This window comes from Agelaius tricolor, unplaced genomic scaffold (assembly GCF_023055355.1).
Source record: "Agelaius tricolor isolate 1412-34295 unplaced genomic scaffold, bAgeTri1.0.p SCAF_24, whole genome shotgun sequence".
NCBI lineage: Eukaryota > Metazoa > Chordata > Aves > Passeriformes > Icteridae > Agelaius > Agelaius tricolor.
The window spans coordinates 4603434-4626459 of record NW_027269284.1 but is presented as its reverse complement, the minus strand read 5'-3'; the positions used below and the strand labels follow the sequence as shown (position 1 = coordinate 4626459).

Here is a 23026-nt window from a genome sequence, read left to right as displayed (position 1 = left end):
TGAGAAAACAGACAAAATAAGGTCTAGGTCTGTTTGATACCTAGTGAGGCTTTTTTAGCCTAAGTAGCAAATTCTGGTTTCTAATACTGTGTAAACAAACTGCAGCCAGGCTGGCAGGCGTTGCCTGCTTGTGGTGGTAACAGAAATATGAAAGATGATGTGAGCACTGCAGAACTGAATTACCCTCCACGCCTCCTGCCTGTTTTCTCACCCAGGCAGGTGAGGGGGAGCAGATGAAGGCTTTCCTTTCCCTTTGGCACAGTACTGGGTTGCTTTTTTGGTACCAGGTAGAGATCTTGTGACCCCTTGGAGCTGCAGAAAACCTTGTTGTTTCTTACTCTAGATGTTGCTAAGTGTAGACTTAATATCTAAAGGAGATACATGTTACTAAAAAATGTATTTTCCAAGGATGAACAGATAATAAACTCTTAATAAATTAATAAAAGGTCAGATTAGAAAAAGTGAAACCCTGTTAGTTGTTTTTTGGGGGTTATATTTTTTCCTAATTGTATGAATTTGCTAAACATAGATTCCTGGAGGTTTGGCACCAATAATATGGATAAACCATTCATTCATTACAAAGCAGTCTCTGAATTTCTTGTTTTACCTACTTGTGGGTCTGAAACAATCCAAGTTTTAGCAGGTGCTGCCTAGTTGTTTTGTAGCTGGTTTTTGTTTGCTTTTTTCCTTTTACTATGACCCTGATGGATGGAGAGAGAACTTTCCCTTGGTGAAATGTGAGGGATTATTGAGTCTTCATGGTGGCAGTTTCTGTCTTATAGCAATGTGACTTATGGTAGCACTTTTCCCTGATAGCAGCAATGTTTATTTCAGAAGTATAATTTTCATATTTAAACACATGCAGCGCTAGATTGGAAAACTTTTAATGACAATTGCATGGCATGTTTGTTTGTAAATGGTTATGTTGAATGACGGGAGAAAAATTAATTTGTACTTTTTAAAGATCTGTGATTTTTATATCTGTTATTTAACAGAGCTGTAATGTTATCACTGAGTGCTGCCAGTTGGGTATAAAGTGCAATGTGTAACATTTACTGGTAGTAGAGTTGCTCTAAGTGGAGAAATAATTTAGCAGTACAAGGAATTTTATAGCCCTCTTGTCACAATTAACTGTTTTGATGAAATATGAATTTACACAACATCTGCCTTCCGGGACCAGCGCTCCCATCGGAGCTCGCTCGCTTCCCACAGCAGCAGCAGCAGCATCCTGTCTGGAGCCTGGTGGCAGGGCAGGATGGGCTGGAGCCTGCCTGCTGGGCAGGAAACCAGGGCAGTGTGGGGCTTCTTCACTGGCTGCATCTCCCTGGGAAGCCTGGGCAGGAAATGCTGCTGCTGGTGCCAGGGCAGCCTTTCGCTTTCGCTTCAGCGGGGGCCTGGCCTGGTAGGTCCCTGACCTGCACTCCCTGCTCATCCTCCTGGTTCCTGGGCTTGTGTGCAGGCAGAAAACTCTGTGTGTGTGGGGCCTGTCGGTGGGGTGTGGTTTGGGGTCTGGCACACAGTATTGGAATTGATTTTGGAAGGAACAGCACTCTCTGTCCTGAAACTGTAGATGAGGACTTGCAGTGAGATGGAGCATCCAGCTGACAAAGCAATGGGTTGTCTCCTCGAGAGCCTTCTGCTCTACATCCCTGTAGTGGTCACTCCCTTACCAGAAGGGAAGAGCTGGCATTTTATGTGGTCACTCCTATCAAATCTGTCTCTTCAAAGGCCACTGTGTCTTTTACTGTTTTATTTTCCTGCACCGTGGGATGGAGGGTGCATTGTGCCACTGCTGGCTAAGCTCAAAAATGGTCATTAATGCCTACGTGCTAAAATTTTTGTGTGCATCCTAGGAAAGGCAAGTTCACAGGAGGGTAGAGTAGCTTCAGGATCACTGATGCACCTGCTTGGTAAGGGCTGGCTTGGTAGGAGACATCAGGATGTGCTTTTGGAAAGATGCAGTTCCTGTCATGGACCAACTTAGGGCACAATGAAGAATGGGCACAACGACGAGAAAAATGGCATTGGAAGAATAATTCTGTAGCACTTCTCCCACTTTTCATACATGGCCTATATTGACTAGAAACCATTCCAGGCTGCTGCTATCCCTCAGGAAAGAAAGTGTGCAAATGGAAGGTCTCAGCCTGGCACAGCAGGATGGGCAATATTCAGTACACAGAAATTGTTGTGAAACGTTGACCCTAAGTGCTGTTGGCACAACATCCTGCAAATTTTGAGGCACCATATTAAGAACTGAGTACTCTAACTAGAGGTTGTAAAACTTGCAAAGTCTGGTGTGTTCTCTTGGGCTGTGTAAGAGATCTCAGTGCTCAATGCTATTTTTGCTGTCATTCAGGGCAAAATAATTGAGGTCACTCATCAAGCAAGCTGTGGTGTTGTGAAGACAGCAGCAGAATGTGCCGTGTGCTACCTTTGCATCCACATTTTAGGAGATGAAGTAAAAATAGTTCCAAGTGTCATATCTTGGTGAAACCATCCAGCAAAGCCTCCTTATTCTTATACAGATATTTAGTTCAGCCTTCTGCTGCTGCTGCTACCTGAGTATTTGCTTCTAATTCATCTCCTAATCAATAATTACAAATTATTACAATTGCTTGGTCCGAGTGAAAAATTATGTGTAACAGGTTGCTGTTACAATGGAGATCAATCATGTTACCTTAGAGCTAGTTTAATGTGGTGAAGGAAAGAGCCCAGACTAGTTAATTACCTCTTCTTTGGGTTATCCTTCTATAAAATGGGGATAATCATCATTATAAAAGGTGCTTTAGGACTCACTAAATATTTTTGAAGCACTTAGGAATCATAGTTAAAAAAATAATTGCCTAGTGAATTGTCTACTTAATAAAATGTAAAAATAAAAGATGTAGAATATATTAGGCTTCATAATAATTTAAATAGATACATGTAGTTTATTTACCTTCTCAATGAGAACTAACAACCATTGAAAGCAAATAGGTCTTTAGGAAAACTATAGTGGCAAAATGAGATTATTTAAATTAAGGTTTCCAGTTCACTAGCTTAAATTACTTTTACATTTATGATTTAGGCTCTGATTTAAATCATACTTTGTACTGTTAGTGTTTAAAATTTATCATCAACATTGAAGCTGTGAACACAAAAGACATTTTTGGCAAGATTTGCGGAATGCAATGTCAATATATTTCTCTGGAATACTAAAAATTTAGAAAACAAAAACTTTCCCTTGACACTTACGACTTTTGATATATGGAAGAAAAAAAAACCTTAAAAAGACAAGCTGCAAATGGTTGTTTTTATTGAACACACCAATGGGTGGCTGTTCCAATGGCCTGGAAGGGGCCAAGGGCTGAGTGGAGGTACTGCAGGGACATGGCTCTGTGGTCACTGGTCTTTTTAGAAGGGAAGGAATATTTATAAAGACTTTCTTGGATAAATAACATCAATCCCTTCATCAAATATGAAAGGACTGGTAACGCTTGCCGTTGTTTTTGTTGATTAAGAGAAGTACCAAGATTAAGAAGTACCAAGAAAAATTGCATTACCAGCAGAAATACTGCCGAGTGGAAAGGACTTCCTAGAGCTCTTTATTCATTTATTGTTCTGCTGAGCAATTAGAGGAACAAAATCTCTTTACATCTTTCTTACACTTGACAGATTGGCATTTGTTTTTCTCTCTGTTTAAAAAACCCCAACCAACCAACTAGCTGCGATTTTCTTCAGTAAGGAAGGAAGTTTAGACCAGAAGTTTCCAGAATTTGTGACTCTTATTCTTGTGTTAGCACAGCTGAGAATACAAAGGGGAAGGTGTGGGCTGCAGGTGAAAGTTGCAGGTAGCCTTGTAAGCTGTGCAAGGCTGTAAATCCTCAAAAACTACCTCTGGCTCCCAGCAGTTTTCCAGGGATCCTGGGGCAGCCAGGGTGAGTGTGCTCCCATGGGTGGGGGAGCCACAGGAGATGCTCAGGTGAGTGCACTGAGATCTCAGACCTGCCTCTCTGGCTTGATCTCTTTTGGATGGTCAGAGGGGATGGACTGCTCCCTCTTTTCACAGGACCCATGATGCTGAAGGTTTTTTCAGAATTAAATGCCTGTGAAGTCAGGAGCAGGAATAAGTCCATGCTCTGGGCATGGACTCACTAGCCCTACACTTGCCTTTAGGAAATGTTGTAAACAGGGATCGGATTTGCATTTGTTATGAACTGGTAATTTCAGCTTTAAATAATGATGCTTTAAATTGTGATTTGCATTTGTATCTTTGAGTAGTAAATACCAGATTGCATATGTAGTTTCCTACCTTCCTTTATTTCATTCTTCCTTAGAATATCTTAGAATAGAACAACCTCTGAGTTGTTACTGTGGCTTACTGGCAAAATTACTGGCATAATTTTGAAATCCAAGTTCAATAATCATATTTCCTACCCTCTCAAAAAAAAAAAAAAAAGGAAAGAAATCCATTATTTGCTGATTTGTTCAAAGATGTTGTTTGGCTTGGTTTGTGTGTACCCACTTAAGTGACCAGAATGTCAACGGAGGCTTTGTTTAAATGTTTTTCTTTATTTTTTTCCTTCCAATCCCACCCACACATACACCTGTTCATCTAAGTCTTTTGGGCCAGATATCAGTTTATTTGGTTGGGCTTTATGGATTTTTTCCCCTCCTGCTTCATTCAGTTAACTGCTTGCTGTCAGTTCTGGCACATCCCCTTGTTTTCTGTAAGTTGCCCATGGAAAAAAGGCTGGTTTCCAAAGGCAAAGAGGTAATCTGGCTGGGAGTTGGATTAACTGTTGCAGTAGCTCATGATAAACATCTGCTGCAGTACTCCCAGATGAGAACATCGCTTTCAAAACTATTTACTGCACATTTTGAACTGTTCACTTTACTTGGGGTTTTATTTTTTCCCCCTCCAATTACTAAATTCTTTTGAAAGGCCATAAATCCATAGAGTCCATCTCAGAGACTGTGTTTATTTTATGATACAGACAAGGAAATGGGGTTGTTGAGTTACTGTTCATGTGCTGGAGCCCCTGAATATTCCAGACTGGAGCACAGAAGTGTGTGCATTCCTTAATAAAATGCAACTGCAGAGCAGGCCCCTGGGAGTGCTGCTGTGGGTGTCCATGCTCTCCCTGTGCTGGAGTCCTCTGCATGTTTTCCTTCTGCTCTGAATTTGGCAAGATAAGGCTGGTGGGGAGTGGAGTTTAACTTGGATCTGAAACCCAAGGGTGGGTACGTGGTTGGAAGGGTTTGGCCAACTGGGCTTGAGACTTTGCCATTGAGGAAACCTTCTGCGGTTTGTTTGGAATATTTTTAAAGTTTGTTTCTTTGTTTGATACATTTTTTAAAAAAAGTTTTTAATTTTAGATTGAATGGATGAAATCATGACAGTTTGTCCTGCAGCTGGTTTTTGAAGTTAGGGCTGCCAGCTGCCACTTACTGCTGTAGCTGAGGATCAGCAAGCAAACAAAGCAAGCTTTGGTAGGTTTTCTCAAAACATCAGCAACCTTCTCCCCCACCCCACCCAAACCACAAAACCAAACCATTCTTGGTGTCTCTGGGAAAATAACATTGGAAAACAGTATGGAGTACCTCAAATGGTGAGTGTTTTCCAACAAATCGTTTTTCTTTCTTATGTTAATAAGGATGATGCTCTTAGGTTAATCATGTTCAAAGTAGTTTCACTCATATTTCTCAGAAGCTGGAAAGTACTTTGTGCTGAATTTCATATCTAAGTGTTTCCTATCACAATCAAAGAAATCATCTGGGTACTTTACATATGTGTTAATCTTTACCAGAATTAACTCTCTTTGCATAACAGTCTAACAAACAGGGACAAGGAAAGGGAATTTCCAAATACCAAAGTTACTTGTGGCAAAATACAAGAGTCTGTAACTTTATTTCTTGCTGATTTTCTTAGGTCTGGAAGAACCCATGTTGTTTTAGCAATAAATCTGTAAGAACAGCTGTTCTCATTCAGAGCAAGCACTTACAATTCAATATCCTGTCTCTGATGGTGATCAGCAGGTATCTGGGGAAGCATACAAGAACAGTGATAAAGTGATGGAATCTAAGGTGAGGTTTCTTAGTTTACCAGTTTTATGGTGGCATCAGGATTTTCAGAATCTGCTTTCTAATCATAATGCTGAAATGACAGGTGTGAGACACTTAACAGCCTCAGCTTTCTCTTAAAGACTCTGGTAGTGATAGGATGATAAAAAAGGAAAAAACCCTGAAAAATAATGGATAGTATGTAAAAGAGAGAGAAATAATGGGATAGGCTGGGAAAAGGGGGAAAAGGGACTATAATTACTGCATAGAGTAAAGAAATGGCAAAAAAAGGTGGCTTGTTACCCAAGAGGTGAGACCCTCCTGCAGTGGAGCTTGCAATGACCTTGCCCTGGTGGGCTCAGCCATCACCTGGATCACATCATTTGGGCATGGGGGAGAGAAAGGCAAAACTAGGACAGGGAGAAATAGTTGGCCTGAGCCTGGTTCAAGGCAAGAAAGACAGCAGAGGGCAGACAAATTAAGTGTGGGAGCAGAAACACATGGGAAAGGGGAGCATGATGATGGGAGTGTCCAAGAAGCCTGTAGAAACTGAATTATTCTCTGTCTCCAAATATCTGTCCATTCAAATTGATGAATAAGAAATGTTGTCTGTGTAGAAAATTTGTTTTGCAGGTTTGTACTGACACCCTTGGAACATTCCTGTATTTTTCCCAGGCTTCAAGACACCCAGGTTTTATTTTTAGTGCTGTGAACCTGTTCCAGCTTGCTGCAGTCATTACTACTAAGACCATCTAAATAGCAACTCAAAAAAGCTATTAAAGCAATGTAAATAATAATAAATTATTTTGGCTCTGTGTGGATTAAAAGGTACACTTAGGATGGACTTGGTTTTGGGTCAGGTTTTTTAATGCTCGAGAGCAAAAGCGTGACAAGCCTTACTTACATCACTGCTGTGCAGAGGTGATGGTGCTGTACTTTAAATAAAAGACACGAGGGCGTTGTGACTGGGATAGTCACTGGAACAGTCACTTAAAAGTAGATTTTTAAGGGGAGCTTTTACAAAGGTGTGTGGAAAACTGTTATTGACTATCTAAAGCAAATTCAAGAATAATATCCAGGAGGTGTTGCAGTGGGCGAGGAGGTGTTAAAGCAAAGTGCTCACCAAAATAAGTCATGCTGCAAGCTAGGATCAAACCTGACAAATCCAGGGTTTATTGTATGTAGCAGGATGAAGGGAAGAGGATGCATTTGAGTACAAAAGGGCAGAACCCATCCTGAATTTAAACACAGTTTGCATAATCCTGTGAGCAAGAAGGGGAGTTGGTACAGCCAGCAAAAGGCGTGCTGGTGGTGCCTTACAGAAGGGACAGCTTCATCTGTGGGTACAGACCAGGCAAAGGAGATTCATCAGCTCATAAACAAGGTGGGTACAAGATTAAATAAAACCCATACTGGTCTTTAATAAGTTGATATTTTCATAATTAAATTAATAATTAAATAAATTAACAATACTGGTAGTATTGTGTGTCTATGATATTAGAACAGAGTTTCCCATAATTAAAGGAAAATAGTGCAGGAACAGCTCCATCAGTATGGGAATGGGAGGGACTAAGAGTGTTTCAGGATTCAGCTTCATTTACCTTTTTAAGAGGATTGTAGGAAATGGATCTTTTCTCAGTTCCCAAGAACTGAAAAAGCTTTTCCCAGCCTGGCATTCTCAAATCCAAGGAGTCTGGAGTCTGGGGCTGCTTTTCTCCAATATCTGCTGTGGAAGATGCTTTGATTTGCACCCTGTTACTGTTGTAGCTGTGGACAAGAGAACCACAGGAGTGAATTGTGCTTTCTCTTTTTGCCAGAGAATTTCATCACCTTTTCCATTGATTATCCATGCTCCTGAAGAACCTGAGTGTTCATTTGCTTTCTGTTAGCAAATAATTTTAAATGCAACTTCCACAGTTACTACTCTCAGAAGGAAAATAGGAGCTCTAACAAGGCATATATAAAATAAAATTTTCCAAAATCTAATAATCTGGGTTATGCTTGTTGCCCTTACCATGCAGCTTTTAATAAAAGGTTTATAAAGGTAACATGTCAACACTGGCTTTTCCCTCCCATTGCAGCAATGTTTCTTGTGTTTTAGATGCTGTATAACCACCTTAGAATAAACAAACATTCTCCAACATCAGCCTGGATGCATTTTTACAGCACACTCAGGAATTTTTTATGGATAGTTTTGTATTTTCTCTTCTGTTACATACCTCCAGGTGTGCCTACCAAATCCTTTCTAAGCATCCCAATGATTTCATTGGCATGCACAAAGAGATGTCTCCGTTATATACTGAACATAAAAAAGAATTTACTCTTGAATTTCAGCCTTCACTTAAAAATGTTTGGTTTTCCTATATCCTTACAGGATTGAGAGATTCCTCACAATCGGGGAGGAATCTGATGGCACATTTGCACATCAGTTTACAGTGACTTATTTACACTCAGATTTTATTTAACTTGTGTAATTCTGTTGTGGTTTCTTTACAAACAGAAGTAGCCTTACAGTTCTGTTTCACAAATGCCTCATTATGCTGAGCTGTTAATAGTTCTGTTAGTATTGTTAAAGTATTAACAGAAGAATAATAATTGCTCTGCTGTAATTGTATTGAGGCTAAAAAAGCATTCTCATAGAATATTAATGAGAGCCTTTTTCGAGGTATGAATTACTGTTCTTAGGACAGAAAATAAACAAAATAAAAGTACTGTCCTGGAAGAACTTAATAATAAAAATCAACAAGGCTTCAATTTAGTCTTGAACTCCCTTGCTCCTCCTCTCCTGACCCCATTTGTGCTTCCTGTAGGTCCCAGGGATCTGCTCTGCACCATATGTGCTCCAGTACCTCAACATCACAGGGGGCTGGGAGACTTTTAACAATGAATTTTCTTTTTTTTTTTTTTTCTGTGTATCTCAGGCTTAAATTACTTTAACCTTATTTAGTCTTAAAAACTGTGACTGTGGAGCTAATATTTTATGCAGCATTGAGAGGAACTGGAAGTGCTTTTCATTGCTATGCAAAATGCAGCTGGGGAATAGTGCAGAATTAACGACAGGGAGTTGTGCTCTTGAGAGTGTGAGCAGTAGTTTATTTTCATTTCTGTCGTTAAATATCTTATTACCATCTATTTGTTTTTTCTTTCCTCTCCCCTGCAGTGCAAAAAAAAAAAAAAAATGGTGATTACTAGAAGGTAGGAATTGTACAAATGCTGGAAAATACCTTAAATTAGTGACCTTCAGCTGACCTCTGCCACTGCTGGTGTGAGCCCAGCCTGGTATTTCTTTTCATAGCTAAGTTAGTACCTCTGCCATCTTTTTCCTTTTATCAAATCTTACTCAATTTTATATCAGGTTTCTGATTTAAAAGCAAAATCCAAATATAGGAATAATTAAAAGAATGATCTCTTGTAAATCTGAAGAGGGTGTATCAAGACATAATAAAACACAAGTGTTTCCTGGCACTTTCTTGACCATTAAAAATTTGCAGCTTATGTTGCATAATACAATTTTCTGACTGTTTTTGGTAGCAGTTATTTGTAAGTAGGCAAATGAGCTGCCGTTGCAACACTTGGCTTTTTCCAGACCCATTGACCTGAATGAAAAAGACAGTGCAAACTTTAGCTTATTGTTTGTTTTCTGAGATTTGAAAGGGGCTTCAATTTATATTCTAAAGCATGTAATTTCTTTTTTCAGTCTCATGTACCAGCTCCTTGTCATCCTTCATTCTCCCTCGTCTGACATCAGTTTCTCTCTTGTCCATTTAAAACTGAAACTTGAAAAACTGCAGTTTTATACTTTATATTATTCTTCTACCCCGGAGCTGTTTTTAGTGTCTTTATTGCAAGTAGACAGATGGTGATATTTGGTTTCCTGTCAGTTTTAATGAATATAGATAGGAGTGATAAGAACATTTGCTTCGTTTAGCAAACTTCCTTTTCTGGCTTTTAATTAATGAAGTGCTCGCTGGTGTGCCGCTGCTTTTGTATGTGCCACAGTGAAATCTTTTATACAGCTCAACTCGTAGTGTCGGATAATGAAAAAAAAGAGGATGGAAAGAACTTTTTCCTCTCAAGATCCTTTAAAGTTTATTTACCCAGGCTTGGAACACTGCAGACATGGAGCTGCTTGGACGAGCTGCTGTGGCAGCATCCTTTGTTGCCGCATATTTTGGTAATATTTTGTTTTTATACCAAGAACCAAAGGAAGTGGTCTGTGTTTGGTGTTCACTTAACCTTGGGTGAGGTTCAACTCAGCTTTGGAGCAATTTCTCATGCAATTTCTTAAATAGAATATGGTCCAGAGCAAAAATTTGGTAAAATTAAAAAAAACCACAAAACCAAAAAAACAACCTTTGCTTTTCAATGTTTTCTTCCCCCTGCAATTTGTCCTGCCTTGGAGAGAACCAAAACATTAATATTTAACATTGACTTTTCTTTTTTTTTTTTTTCCAAATAGTTTGATTTCTGTGTTAGCTTAGCACAGGCATTATTTTAGATTCTTGTAAACTATTTTAGAGTCCATTATTTTTAAGATCTTTCTCCAATGTTTAACACTAAGAGGTTTTCCTTTCTTTTTTGTGTATATTGGGGTTTTAATACCGAGGGAGGATCAATCCTTGTAGGCAAAGTTGTTTAAATAATTTCTGCTTTGCCATAACAGTCTGAGTTCTTTAATGGTAAATGTAACCCTTTCTGTGTGTGTAAAACATTGCAGTGGGAAAGTCTGAATCCTGGCTGTGGATTTGAAATCTCTGCTTTAGCTTTGTAGCTCTTGAACAGTTCAAGATCTCACTGGATGGAGGGGAGTGGAGTGAAGGACCAGAGGGTGATCTTTGGGAACATTATTTTCTGAAGCATCTGACTTGCAAATTCTGAAGAAACTGATTTTAAACCTGTTGTGTCTTATTATTCCTCTTTCCTGAGTTAAAAAATGGACTGGATTTTGTACTTTTTTTGGGACTTTTGTTTTGCTGTAGCCTTATAAGGGTAGGATTTGGTTCCCTGGTGGCAAATCTGTTCGGGGAAAAAAAAACTTGGTTTATTTTAGCAAAGCTGTTTTAAAATACTCCAACAAGCCTGGCAGGAGGCAGAAATAGTTGTTATTTTATATTATTTCTTAGGTCTTTCTGAAAACGTCACAAAGTGCAAACCCTGTTCCTATGGAAAGCTCTTCTCCCAGTGAAAGATATCTCCATTTTAAATGAGTTAAAACCAAACAAATTGTTTTCTCTGATGCTTTTGGTGAAGGCAAATAATCAGGTATGTGTAGTACATGTATTGCATGGATGGTATCACCTCTGCAAACAAACAACGACTGAGGTTTTGAATGCATCCTTCTTGCCTTCCCAAAGGTCACAAGTAAGGAAACAAACCCATGAAAGGATGTCTCAAGAGCAGCTTATGTTCAAATAAATCCTCACTTTGTGTGCCTGCATTCCCTGTAGGTGGGTTTGCAGTTCTGGTGGCTGTGTTGGTTTGTGCTGGGTGATGAGGAGGGATGTGGGAGCCATTTCAGAGGGGAACAGGGATCTCTGTGGGCAGCTGCAGCTCAGTGCCTTCTGCTTCAGGACCTGGAGCACAGCTCACCTTCTGTAGGAACAACCCAGGCATGCTCATGTGCTCTGGTTTCACCATGAGGGTCCTTTCTTCTGAACCAGAAATTAGCCCTGCTCCAGATAGCAGCGCACAGTACCAGGGCCAGTTTTAATCTATTTTCCATGCAGAAGTAATTGTAAGCAAAAAATGCATGGTGGTGCCTCCTAATGTGCAGGCAAGAACATTTGAACGTTGTTAGTTGCAATATTAAGGTTGTGCTTTCATCTCTTCCTGGTTCCTTGCCATCCTTCAGGAAACAGAACTGCGTGTCTTCACTCTTGTAATAAAAGAATGCTTTCTGATGCCTCTAAGCTGGTGTTCCTTGCTGTATTTGGCATAGGTATTTGTGAATTTTATATGAAATCCACGCTTGAATTAATGGGAAAAATACACACATTTAATTCAGACTGAATAAAACCTTCTCCCTCTGGAAAGAGCCCGTAGTCTGTATGTGTGGGGTTTATTTTTTCTTTAGCATTTGCTTCTTATTCTCCAAATAATTGTAGTTGCATGTTCTCCTTTTCAATATTTGCCAAAATCTCCAGCAGTTCTTATTCTCTCATATCTCGTTCAGTCATGAGCCAGAAGGAAGGAAAGTCATCTGGAAAAGAAAACCCACAGGGCTTCATTCCCTTCCCACGCCCCATCATTTTCTCTCCACATATTTGAAGATGTGAAGCAATTTAGATCAGCGTTCTCCATCGTTCCTTTTTCCTAACCCAGTTCCTCTTCTTGCAGAGAGAAACAAAAGGAAGATACAGAAGAGAAGTTGAAGAAGAAAGGAAAGACAGAGGAAAAAATAGTGGAGAAAATCAGAACAGAGTTGGCTTTTCTGAAAGGAGTTGTCCAGGAAGCAAAATGAGCAGCTTCCCTCCTTTTTTTTCCTGTTTTTAGCCCATCCCAGATACTGCAATTCTGAGATAAGTGGGTCAGGCAAAAGGACATAATTAATAGTGATTTCACAGTTGCTGTGGGTACAGGAGAGCATAGTGGGAAGAATGGATTCAAGGAAATGTTGGCAGGCTCTCAGTGGAAAGCTCCCAGCTGAGCCCCAGGTTGCCATGCCCATCTTGTGCTGTAAGATTTTGGGCTGTGCCAGCCAGGTGTGAGCTGGATCAGAGTGGGAATGGAGCAGATGGATTCTCTACTGGGTGCTCTAGTGGATGAAGTGCAGCATATCTTAAGTACACTGAATTTAGTATGGGACAGGATGCATTTGTGAGAGCAGCTGGAGAAGGGATGGATCAACCCTTTGGGAAGCATTGTGGGGAAACAAAGAGCTAAGTACCCTGACCAGGGGGCATAATGGGACATAATTTTTTCTTTCTGTCTGATATTCTGAATTTATTACTAAGGAAAATTTCTTGTTTCCCACGTGCACCTCCAGTCTCTGTTACCTTGCAGTGCTTTGTTTCCTCTGGTTGGTGATCATGCAGCATCAGCAAAGCTTGTGTGGGATGTGCTGCACATGGTCCAAGGACAGCATTTTGTGCATTTCTGCTGAGAGATTAACTTGGTTTTAACATCTGGAGATAAGGAGAGAGCACATGTAGCAAGTTACAGTTTGAAGGTGCTGCTGCAGAGAAACTTCTTCAAACAGATGTAGTGGCATTGCTGTCATGGAAGATGGAAGGACAAACCACTTGCATTGTTCAAATCTGCTTTCTGCAAGGTTTAATTTTATTTGCTTTTCTTTTCCTGATGGAGCCAAGTTCCTATGTCCTGCTCAGGGGATGGTGCCATGTTTTTGGATGCTCCTAAAGCCCTGATGGGTCTTTGTGAATTCTGGTCCCCCATCTGCTCTTGGACAGGTGGAGCCCCTTGGATTAATATTCCCAACAGTCTCTGTGCTTGGATTACACATTCCCAACATCACCTGCTTTTGCTGTCAGCACATCCTGCAAGAAAAGCTTTTCTCTTGAGGAGGAAATGCCTGAACAGGAGCTTTTTACATCCCTATTCAACTCAGCCACTTTGGAAATGTAGTTGTGAGCAGCATGTCCTGGTTGCTCATAGAGATTCTCTTCATCCAGCTGTGGCCTGTCAGGTCCAGCTGTTGGGAGATCACTGCCCTGCATCCCTTGCTGGAGATGAGTTGTTGGTGAGGTTGGACACTGTGCTTACAGAAGAAAGGCAATGCCTGGGCTGGGCTGTCCCTGATGGAGAGGGGGAGTGCAACACCTTGGCAAGATGATCTTATTTCTTTGCCTCCAGAAAAATAGTAAATTCATGCTTTCAGATCTGTACAAGTGCTTGTGGGTGCCAACATATTGCAGAATAGTTGACTGTGTACATCTCATGGCTTCAGCTCTTGAATGCAGAGGATGAAGCAGAAGCATCTGAGGGGTTGGGATTTTATTTTAGATCAAGTCTATGTTTCAGATTTTAGGACATATTTTGGGGTCTGAACTTTATGGTATTGAACCTTTGTCCTTTTCATGAAAATAAAAAGACTCTTCTCTCTGTGGTTATGTCTGTGTTATTTTGGTTAAATCACTTGAGATCTTTATTCACATGATTTGAAATGTTTTGGGATTATTGCTAAAAAAAATCAACCCAACTTTCTGAAGGATTTTGAAGGAAAAAAAATAATTTCTCTGAAAGCAGTAGCTCAGTCATCAGCAGGTCTGTTCTGAGAATGAGTGTGTACAGCCCACACAGAGGCACATTTGATTGTTGGATAGACATCAGTAACTGGTATTTTTCTTCACAAAAGGCCCTTTTGCTTAATACTAAAGAATGTATATAGTCCATTTTTTCAAAAAGAGCATCTGAAAAACTGCTTTAGAAATGTTAGTTATTATCAAACACAAACTTTGGAACATTTTAATTTTTCTAAATTACGGTATCAGTGCAAAGACAATAAATTGGAACTGAAGGATGCTTTCCAATTTCTCCATGCTTTAGACAAAACATTTGTGCATCTGTATCTTTTCTATGTATGTTGAAAGTGCCATATGGAGAGGTCACTCTGTATTTCAACTGGCAGATGAAATAGGCTAGAAGTAGGAAGCAACTCTAAACCAAAGGGTTTTTCAGCAAAGGAAAAGCCCCAGATTTGCTTTTGTCCCGTGGTGGACATTTATACTGTTGACTAATAATTATGATTTGTTGTATTCTAACAAAGAGACATCAGTGGGCGATTTTTTGTCAGGGGGAAGAAAGATGACATATGTAGGAATAATGCTTCTATAAAAGGCAGAAAGCTTGAAGGCAAATACAGTGAGCTGGAAAATGGTGATCTGTATCCTTAGTAAACAAAATGTAGGTGAGCAACTGCAATTACATCTTTTACACACAAATGGGGAAAAAAACCCCTTCAGTTGTGCCTGAGTTGCCAAAGCCAATTAAATGCAGGGGCTTAAAGAGAGAGTGGTGAAAAGAATAAGGGAAGAAAATACCAAGTCTGGAAGAGGAATGTGGTTATCATAAAGAGGAAAAGTGTGGTAGGTGACTTCATGATCTTAAGAAGATGCTGTTCTTTCTCAGTTTGGTAACTTGCAGGGTAGAAGCAGCACAACTTAGATCTGCCCAAAAAGGCTCAGCAAGAGTGAGGACAAATTTCTGTTGATGTTCTGCTGTGAAGCAGTGGCCTGATGGCATTATCTGCTGAGGGGAAAAATTATAGATGGCTGAAGTCTCCAGGGAGGATGGAGAGCAGTGATGGTTCTGCTTTGGTCTTTAACCATGCATGCTCTGCACTTTTGCAAAATTTAATATTGGTTTTATCATGGAGAAACTCAGAGTGTGAGCTGTGACCATAAGAGTGATGGAGTTTGCTGAGATCAAGGAAGAGGATGGGCAGAGGAAAGAGCAGGATCTGAACCTGGGTGGATGCTAGAAGAGGAGGGCTCATTTCTGGGAAGGAAAGGCATGCCAGAAAATAGAGCTAGGAAGTGATAGCCTTGGGAAGGTCAGAGCTGGACAAAACCAGAAGTGGTTAAAACTGGGAAGGACACGAGTTTAAGGGTGATGAGACTGTTCTGGATGCATTGGGTGAGTAGAGTTGAGCACTGACCACAGTTTGCCATGCAGAGGTGGTGAAAACTGGAATATAGGGCTGGAAAAGGAAGTATTTTCTTCCTTAGAAAGGATTTCTCCTTCATGTTTTTCGACCTCTCATGGATTCTTGGTTTGAGAATAATTGTGGTTATTTTCTTGTTCTTTTTCTCCCTCTTGTTCTGGCCAAAAATAGAATTTTATGTAACAATCAAAGACACAAAGTTTATTTCTTGAAGGAGATATTTAATGCTAACACGTCAGGACAGTGTTTTGGTTTTGTTTCTGTTCCATTCCTCCAACCAGGAGAAATCACATGAAATTTATCATTAAATCAGAGGCACAAAAGGTTTTCTCAGCAGAGCATGGTGTCAGTACTTTGACTTAGAAAGGAGTTGTGCAATTCCACGCTGTATTTTTCCTCTTGCAATCCACTTGTCACAGTATGTTGTTCCCATTATGAGCTCATGCTTCAGGAAATTGTGCCACTTTTTTTTTTATTTTAATTTTTTTTTTATCACAGGATTTTCAAAGGGAGTATATCTGCTCCCTATAGTTTCAAAGCAGAGAAAGAAACTTCCTAGGGCATGTTCTAGCCTTTCTATTTCTGTAACAAAGATCTGCAACTTGGTGGTAGAAGACAAATGATTCATTTTGTCAGGAAAATACCACTTTTCTAAGTGGTTGTCAGGGCATGTCTGAAGCAAACACAGAAAGATTAAAAGCAATCATCTTATGTAAACGTTCAGCAGGACTCCGGGAAGCAGATAAGGAATCAACAGTCAAGAAACTTTGGATGGGTTGCAATAAATATATTGTCCTATATATTTCCATAGTGCTGTGGGCTTGTAAATTGTGGGGCCAATTGCAAGGGAATACTGAATGTTGTTTTATATGGGATTTGGATACCAATAAACAGATTTCTGCCAGGGTTTCATTGCTTAAAGAAGTGTTGAGTAAATGTAATGTAATTTTTTTAAGCAAACCAGGTTGCAGTGAGAGGAAATATTACTTAAAACTCCAAGTGATTTCAGGAGTAGTGGAACTGCCATGGAAAGTCACTCAAGATTTATCAGCAATATATTTTGATGAATAAAATATGTGTGTTGCTTTATACTTTCATCATGAATCAGGAAAACCCCTGCAAGAGGCACAGGAAGAGCAACTGTATTTTACATCTTGTCCATTGTTCCCCTTTTAATTTGGCTCTGTGCCCTTCTAGTAAAAAATTGTGTTTCTATAAATTCACATTATATACATTTGCATCACATTTATATATATGTAAATTATATCAATATATCAAATGTTCTTGGAATTATTCATTCTTCATGCCAAGATGTGTCCATGATAAGCTGTAGACAGTTTTTCAGAGATCTATTAGAAATACTTCCATGAGCCTTTTCCCCTCAGTTTTGGTGCTTTTCCAGAAAGAAGCTATTGCCTCTTTTATTCATAATTTAGTGTGATTATCTGTCATTGTCCCAAAAGGATTCTGACAGAAGGTTGTCCTCATATGAAAAGCTTTTCAGCTGGCAGTGGCAGGAGGCTCCTGCTGGTCCCTCAGGCTGCAGGAGGGGAGCAGGGCACTGAATTCCCACGTGCTCAGTCTGATGGGAGCCTTTGAACCAGGACTGCCTTGGATGTAGGTCCACTCTTTGGAAATTACTGCTTGAATTTGGAAACTCTGCCTTTTCCACCTGGCCCAGAGCTAACCCTTCGTGCTCATCCAGCAGCTTCAGCATTGCTGGTCCCCTGCTCCCTTAGAAAATGTGAATTTTGAGTTTCATTTCAATGGTACACTAGCTAAGAGAAAAGGGAAACTGATACAGGCTCTTCATGGTACAATTCTGCCTTTTTTAACACCAGGGATGCACAGCTCAGGATGAGCACTGTTAAGTCAACACATTTTTTTTGTTAGCTTTTTCACAGCACTGGTTTATTTTTGAGATGAAGATGTCAAGCCCTATGGAGGAATTCAGCATTTTTTGCCCAACTCCTCATTTCATTTTAGGTCTGTTTGAAAATCTGTTTTTGTCTTGATCCAACCAGATCTCATGGTGGCCTATCAGGAGTTTGTCACTTTCTTCATCCTGTTTAATGCCAGCACTCTTTGACTGCTTCAAGGAATCCACACTGCTTTATTTAGTCATTGTAAATGGCTTTGTATCTCTTGACTGTTTTCATCACTAGCTGTTAATAAATCTTGACCTCAACTTGAGTTTGGTCTTCTTGTGTTGCAGCATCATTCCATCACTGGTGCTACTGCAGCTTCACAGCATTCTCTGAACTTCTTGACCAGAACATCTATTTCCCAAATCATCAGGAAGTAGTATTGTACAAATTGCATTTTGGAGCCCTGTTTTGAGAAGGAGGTTGGGTTGGGCTGGATGATCTTGTTCTTCTTTCCAGCCAAAGTTGTTGCAAGATTTTATGCTGAGGTTTTCTCTTAATCCTTTGTTGGCTGTTTCTCCTGCCCAGGTTATTGCTGTTCCACTGGTTATCCTTGGTGGTGTGAGGATCCAAAGCCACTCTTGGTATTCAGCATTGACAATTAGTTTTGTAGACTGGCATTTGTTTATTAATCACTCTTAATGTTTACTCTGCCCTGTCACCAACCAGGGATCTTCTCTGGTTATTTATCACAGATTTCACTGAAACCAAGGTTCACCAGGGAGGTTCCTCTGCCCAGGCTCTGCAGCTCTGATCCTGCATTTCCTCAGCTCTGTGCCTTTATTCAATGAGATCCTTATGGCACCTACATCAGAGGCTGAAGGGTTTTTCTTGGGTGGAAAACCTTGTCAGGTTTCACTTCTCCTTGGTGCTGTCAGTCCCAAGCATCCCAGCTCTTCACTTCCACTGCTCTCAGAGTTGGAATTGGTATTTTTCATGCATTGCACCAGCCCCACTGCTTTGATTTCTTTGATCTGGCTGCAGCATTTTATCAGAGAGATGGAATTTAAATTTCAAATTTACACTTGTTTATAGAGTTTGTCTTGATAAATGTGCTTTTAGTTAGGTAAATCACTGTTCATTGAAAAGCTGTAATGCAGGAAATCTGCAAAGATGATGATGAGTGTTGCACTACAAGGTGAAAATGTGACTTTTAATAGGGGTGGAGGTCCCTGGAGTGATTGGAAAGCACTGTGTTGTCTACCCAGTGTTAGAATGGGGATGGAGGGAGGAGTGGCTGCTGGGGGTTTGTTAAGAACTGAGCTGGCTATTCCTCATTTCCAAAATTGGTTCCTCAATTTGCTGGCAGAAGATGCTGTCCCATCATTTAGAGCAGTCTGGGGGCAGAGGATTTGCCTCTCAGGTGGGGAAATGGGGAGGTAAATGGGTAAAGCACATCAGGGCTTAACAGACTGCTGAGGGGAAGGTAATTCCTTCCCTTAATTTTATAAATCTGTTTTATTCTTAAAAAATATTATAAGTTGACTTTGGCATCTGTTAGAATTTAGAAATAAATGCAAATGAAGAGACAGCTGCTGACAATGTCAGGTTGTTGTGTATGTCCATTTTAGTAATATGTATAGCAAACCAGAATCTTGTGTATTTTTATTCATATTTAATCCTAAAAATTGGATAATTGCTTGCTCCTACTCTCTTAGAAATTCTCTGTTTTGCTCAGTGAATCACTCTTTAGATTACATACAGTTTGAGTGGCTTTACTTGATAGTAAATGTAATGTCAGGGCAGTAATGCCTCCCAGGGACAGCAATAAAGCTGTGTTTAAGCAGCTACCTTATTTTTGTGGATGCTTGTTTTCAGGGAGATAGAGAAATCTGTATTTGTCTTTTTCACAAAGGAAATGGAAAATATTTTAATGGTAAATTTTAAGGGAAGATACTTAAAAAAAAATAATTCAAGAAATTGTAGATCCTTTTACTTTTGTTGGGTGTTGTAAGCTTGACCTAGTTTTGAATATCATCATTGTTTCAAATAAGAAAAAAAACCAAACCAGGAAAAAACAAAAACGAAAAAATAAAAAAACCCCAAAACAAAACAAACAAAAAACCAACCAAACAAAAAACACCCCAAAAGTGAAAAAAGGAAAAAAAACCTTCCTATTGAGAATTTAATTCTGGAGATATTCCAGCATGGGCTACTATTTCACATACATATTTAATAGTTTTAATTCATATTGAGGGCAAAAAGAGCATTGTTGTAAGGATACACACGACTTAGATTAAATATGCTCTTTAAATGGAGCACTCTAAAGGGTATGAAAGTATTTAAAGTTTATTTTTACTCTTACTTGTTACTAAAGCTGGTTGAGAGAGCTGAAAAGCGTCTCATTTGCAACTGCTTTTCCTTGCTATTGCCAAATATTGTCATTCCCCCTCTTCCTCCCCTTGCCTGCAGGTTTTGAAGGGAACCAAAATTAATATGCCTGTCCTTATTAATTATGCTTTCTATTTACACAGTGCAATATAGTGACAAAATGAGTTTCTTATTGCACCAATATCTTTCTGTCACCACAGCTCTGGAAATATTCTTGTTTCTTTCTCTACCTCCATGGAGTCAAACCCATTAAAAAAAAATTAATTAGTAAGGTGGAATCTGAGAAATAAAGATGTGAAAATGTCTTTTTTGAAAATACAATTTTTTGAAGATGAGGAATCTTGCTCCTGTTTGCAGTGACAGGAATGTGAGTGGTGCATCAGGGGATTTACTGATTGAGGTGGATGATCTTAAAATGATGTTATTACTGCAGCTCAAGACACCTGGTTTCAGTGGTGCCCAGTTTAACTCTGAGGTTTAGCTTCAAAAGGTTGTGAGTAATTTTTTTGTGTGGTGTAAATTACTTTCTTCTGATTACAACTTCTTTTTGCCCTTACTAATAGTCTGCCATGTTTAAAAAAAACTCAACAGTATGGGTTGAAATTGTAGAAAATTAAGCTGTCTGCACAGATTTATAGTATATAAATTGTCAAACTGCAGGATCTTTTCATGGGATTATTTTTAATGAGGGTAATAGTGTTGACTTAACAATTTAGGTTTCTCTGTAACATTTGACTTGATACCATACAACATATTAAGTGGAAAACTAGAATGATTCAAAATGAACACTTTAAAGATGAAGTGGATTAAAAATGGGCAGTTTGTACCAGAGTCCTGTAGAGAATTTTTTCTCTTAATCCTTGCTGACATTTTTATTCATGATGTGGAAAAAAGCCTGTAAAGACATCATTGATGTTTGTTGTTGAGTCAAAGATGGAGATGAGTGAAGACAGGAAGTCACAGGCACAGGTAACTCTGGATCACCTGGTTTATGGGGTTATTTTAATATATGATTTAATAAATTGGAGGATGAAGGCAGATGCACAAAAGCAAAAGCTGCATGTCATACTTGCAGTGGTTGAATCAACTCTGGATGAACATGGACTGGCAGAGCTGCCATTGCAGAGCCAGGGCCAAAATGAGGGATCACTCCCATTTCAGGCCCAGGGAACTGAGAGCTGGGTACCTCCACCAGGTGAGGAAAGTTTTGGGAAAGATGCACAAGGATGATTTAAAGGCCATGTCATTTGAGACAGAAGAGAGATACTTGTCTAATCCAAGATGAAAACAAAAAATCGTTCAAGATATGGTAATTTAGACAAATGCAAGCTAGATATGAGGTGATACTGTTTAACCCCAAGAGTAATCCCTCAGTTTATCAGTGCTGAGGGGTGTGGAGAGGATGACTAACATAGCCTGGAGGAAATGGGATGAGTGTGCAGGAGTTTGGGGATGGAACCATATGATTTTTAGCAGTAGAAAGTAAAGGTCCTGTCACCTGCAGCTCCCTGCACAGGAGCTCTCAGTGGAGGAGCATCATCCAGTGGGCTCTGTGTGGGAAGGAGTGAAAATGCTTTGAGCTGAAGTGTATGTTGTAAATAAGAAACAAGAAAGATGAAAAAGAGTGAGTGAGCTGTGCAGTTGCAAGCAGGAGAAAAGGGCTGCAGGGAGATTTTTTGTCATTTTCAGACTTTTTTTGAAGGACAACCTTAGTGGCTTAAGAAAGAAGAAGCAAGCGAAAGCCTACAAAAATCACATGCATTTTAAATAATGCCAATTCCTAGATGCGAGGATAAAACCCTACTGAGTTTCAGAATTTAACAATTTTAAAAAGTGAGCAGCCAAGGCATTTATCTTGTTGCTGTTGCCTGCTGTACCTAACTTTGGGAAGCTTTGTGATTTTTCCCCAAAAATCTTTAATATTCAGAAATCCCATGTAGTTTGGCTGGTCTTTTGCACTGAATTGCAGCAGCTGCACACAACCTACTGTGCCAATGCTGGGAGTACTTAATTGTGGAAAGCTACTGAATTCAGCTGCCCAGACATTGGGGTAAGGAAATCTTCATTAGAGCATCTTCAAATGTGCAGAGTTAAGAAAACACAATGGGAACAGATGAGCAGGATTCCCACAGCTGGGCCCTCCCCAGGGTCCACAGCAGCATGGGTGGTTTGGCATGTAAGTGAGATTATTATTTTTATTATTGCTTTAAAGTTGATATTAAATCAAAGATTGTACAGGGGCTTCTGCCAACCAAAACAAAAACATTTATAATCCAAGTGGGGCCCTTCAGGGGTGCATCAGAAATGAAAGTTTTCAAAATTATTCAAGTATACATGAAACAGCTGGAACTGCTTTGGGTAATGTTCTTGGTGTTTTGAGGTAATGCTATGAAAATCAAATATGTTTATTAGTTTCATAAGCTTTGTGCAAGAGTTTCACTTGGACCACTCAATAAGCAATTTACATTTGGAGAGCTATCCTTTTGTAAATGATATCTCACAGTTTTAATTTCTCTGATGTCTATCACTGTAACCAAGTCTGAAATTAGAGATGGAATCTTCTCCTGAAAATTAAACCCCAATTAATTTCAATTGGAAGAAAACAAGTATTCAGACAACTGTATTTGGAGAATGAAGTGTTTATTATTGTTTGAAATCTTGGGGATATCCTGCTTGAAAGAAGTCGAGAGTTCACTGGCACCCACCCACTTTCCATTCCCTCCTTCACACTGGGGAGTTTGGTTTTGGTTGGTTATTTTTTTTTTTAATGCAGTCTTAAAAAGGGATTTTTGCAAAGCAGAAGTGGTCCTCAGCATTTGTGTTTATTAAATGAGTAGTGATACCACAAACAGTGGGAGCATTGCAGGTAGGTGTAACCGCTGGTCTTTTACAGAGAAGAAACAGGCTGGATTTCATTAGGCCTTGCTTCAGACAGCTCTCTATGTAATTAGGAAAATAAAACCCCAAAGTAGATACACCAGAAAATCAGCATAAAGATTTTCAGTGGAAGGGCTATAAAGTTTGGAGTTAACATTTTAGAAGGCTGATCAGGACCCGGCATTCACTGCAAGTCTCTACAGCACAGGCAAAGATCATTTTTCACTTT

The 23026-nt window shown here is 39.6% G+C and overlaps 1 protein-coding gene across 8 annotated transcripts in view; it reads left to right on the top strand.

Annotated features, from left to right (window-relative positions):
* Positions 1–23026, top strand: part of CTBP1 (C-terminal binding protein 1) — a 237823-nt gene that overhangs the window by 89024 nt on the left and 125773 nt on the right. Inside the window, exon 1 of one of the 8 annotated variants that reach the window (XM_071447428.1) lies at positions 7243–7426. The exons of the other annotated variants lie outside the window; for them this stretch is intronic. The gene's annotated coding sequence lies outside the window, so the exon portion shown is untranslated. Of the gene's footprint in view, positions 1–7242; positions 7427–23026 lie in introns of those variants that run through there. 8 annotated transcript variants of the gene reach the window in all.